Source organism: Octopus bimaculoides, chromosome 25, assembly GCF_001194135.2.
Source record: "Octopus bimaculoides isolate UCB-OBI-ISO-001 chromosome 25, ASM119413v2, whole genome shotgun sequence".
Lineage (NCBI taxonomy): Eukaryota > Metazoa > Mollusca > Cephalopoda > Octopoda > Octopodidae > Octopus > Octopus bimaculoides.
In genome coordinates, this window is record NC_069005.1 from 9,279,450 (window position 1) to 9,282,840 (window position 3,391).

At 43.7% G+C, this 3,391-nt stretch overlaps 1 protein-coding gene across 1 annotated transcript in view; it reads left to right on the forward strand.

The window, feature by feature from the left end:
• Positions 1 to 3,391, forward strand: part of LOC106867469 (uncharacterized protein DDB_G0271670) — a 1,130,547-nt gene that overhangs the window by 532,158 nt on the left and 594,998 nt on the right. The gene's annotated exons all lie outside the window — the stretch shown is intronic.

Genomic DNA, 3,391 nt, shown 5'->3' on the forward strand with positions numbered 1-3,391 from the left:
TTCTTTGGAAGCCTAGTACTTATTCTATCGGTCTCTTTTTGCCGAACCGCTAAGTTACAGGGACGTAAACACACCGTCATCGGTTGTCAAGCGATGTTGGGGGGACAAACACAGACCCACAAACACACACACACACACATATATATATATATATACATACATATATACGACGGGCTTCTTTTCAGTTTCCGTCTACCAAATCCACTCACAAGGCTTTGGTCAGCCCAAGGTTATAGTAGAAGACACTTGGCCAAGGTGTCACGCAGTGGGACTGAACCCAGAACCATGTGGTTGGTAAGCAAGCTACTTACCACACAGCCACTCATTATTGTTTGTTTCTATGTTGTAATAATAATAATAATAATAAAAAATTACATTAAGCTGAAGAATTACTCAATACATCTTTGGTAAAGTACAAATTTATTGTTCTCTAAGAAGAATAGTATTAATAGTGACTTCGAAGTTTCGGCCAGCTAACCCATCATCAGTCCATATATATATATATATATATATGATGGGGAGGCACACCCACACACACACACACACATGTATCTGTCAACACTTGAATTATTAACACAAGCATACTGTTTGTGTGTAAGTAATATACAAACTGGTGTTCAATGTTCAATTCTTCACTGGTCTACACATACACACACACAGACGTACAATGTTTTGTTTATGTCATGAATTTATGAAAAACGTAATACAAAAATAAAGCTACTGTCAATTTAATAACAGCAATAACAGCCAAATAATGCTAATCAAGACTCGAAAGGAATCGAACCGGGCTTCTTTGGTTGATTGATTTGTTTGTATCTGTCGTGTTCACATACATATCTACACACACACACACACACACACACACACGCATACACGCACACGTAACGGATTCGATTCGGGGTATTTTCAGTCGTTCGATTAGTGTTGATGATGATGATGTGTGTGTGTGTATATATATATATATATGTGTGTGTGTTTATGTATGTATGTGTGTGTGTGTGTGTGTGTGTGTGTGTGTGTGTGTGTGTGTGTTTATGTATGTATATGTGTGTGTTTATGTATGTATGTGTGTGTGTTTATGTATGTTTGTGTGTGTGTGTGTGTGTTTATGTATGTGTGTGTGTTTACGTATGGATGTGTGTGTGTGTTTATGTATGTATGTACGTATGTATGTATGCGCGTGTGAAAAAGAGAGAGATGGATAAATCAGTCCACCGGACACCCGTAGTATTTATTTGTCGACAGCATACCACAGCACACAAAGAGCAGAATTGGGCCCCTAGATACACGAACCCCCATCCCCGACAGCTGTTCAGTCTACCCATGCTTTCGGACGAGGCCCTGCCTCCTGCGCATCCAAGGCTTTCGACAGAAATTTGGCAGTGGAATAACAATGGCTTAAAGCAGGAATCCCTCACCGTCGGGCCGTGGTTTATTTGGTATCGGACCGCATAGAAACAACAGATTTATAAATTTTGTAGCTAGGAGCAAGCGTGGTTGTGTGGTAAGAAGTTTGCTTTCCCATCACACATTTCCGGATTCAGTCCCGCTGTGTGACACCTTGTCCAAGTGTCTTCTACAAGACCAAAGCCTTGTGGATGGATTTCGTAGACAGAAAACTGAAAGAAGCCCGTCGTATATATGTATGTGTGTGTGTGTTTGTGTTATATTATATTTGTGTGTTTGTGCCTGTGTTTGTCCCCCGCCCACCATCGCTTGACAACCGGCGTTGGTGTGTTTACGTCCCCGAAACTTAGCGGTTCGGCAAAAGAGAACCGATAGTGTAAGCACTAGCCTTACTAAGTCCTGGTCAACATTTTCGGCTAAAACTCCATAGGGTGGTGCTCCAGCATGACCGCAATCAAATGACTGAAACAAATAAAAGAAATGTGTGTGTTGGACTTACAACATCGTTTGAAAACCGGTGTTGGTTTGTCTACGTCCCTGTAACTTTGTGATTCGGCATAAAAAGTGACCGACTGAATAAATGACCAGGCTTAAAAATAAGAACTGAGGTCGATTTGTTTCGAAGTAAATCCTTCCAGGCGGTGCCCCAGCATGGCCGCGGTGCAGTGACTGAAACAGGCGATAGAACAAAAGACAGGTTCCGCTTCTCATTGACAAAGTGCTGAGTATTTTCACACAGACACATACATACACACACACAGGTACACACGCAAACACATACATATATACACACACATACACACACACAGATACATACACACAGACACTCAGATACATACGCACACACAGATACACACACACACACACAAATACACACACAGATACACACACACACAAGTTTGTGACGTTGACGTCATACCTCATGTAGATTCCCAGTGATAATGTGTGTGTGTATGTGTGTTTGTGTGTATAGAGAGAAAGAGAGAGAGAAAGAGAGATAGATAGAGAGAGAGAGAGAGAGAGAGAGAGAGTGTGTGTGTGTCACACGGAAACGCAGGTATAGTTTCTCTTGCTTTGTAAAGCCAGCAGTGGTTGAATATCCCACAGAAACTTGTACTTTTAACGTAATTCTCAGGCGTGTGGATAAGAGGTTAGGGTATTCGGTACACGATCGTAAAGGTCGTGATTTCGATTCCCGGCGGCACATTGTGTCCTTGAGCAAGACACTCACTAACGTAACTAGAATAGGTGCTGCTCGGGGCATCCCTTCGGTCTCCTCCCCCCAAAATACAGATTGCCTACAGCCGACCCAAAGGTGGTGCTGCCCCTATAAAAGTGCCACTCAGGACGGACCCCCAACCACCCGCCATCGCTACGCTAGTGATGGCACTTTACTTTCAAGTAAATCCAGTTGCACCTGCAGTTCAGTGCAGCCAGCCGTGTCACTCTGAATCTTCGTGAGAACTACGTTAAGGGTACATGTGTCTGTGGGTTACTCAGCCACACGCACGTTGGTTTCACATGCAAGCTGTTTTCGGTTAATCGAATCAACTGGGACGCACGTCGTCGCACCCGACGGAGACCCAGGCTGACAAGAAGCAACGCGACACCGTTCTAGTGTGAGAACGCTTGGAGAACTTCGCACTACAACTCCAAACAGTCAAACTGATTCCTCTGCAGTTTTGTACTTTCTGTTTCTAGCTGTATAACAAATGCCCAGCCTCTCCAACCGTGACCCGCCCACAAAGACACACGCGAGCAGCGCTCGTTAACGTAGTTACCTGGGTAGGATCAAAGTGACCACGGTTCGCGATAAAGCTATTTGGATCACGAGCGAAGTTCATTCTGTGTGACTGGCCGAATTCTTCACACATATGGGTACCTTTAACGTAAACATTCGAATACAAAAGTAGCGCGCACACACACACACACACACACACACACACACACACACACACACACACACACACACACACACACACAC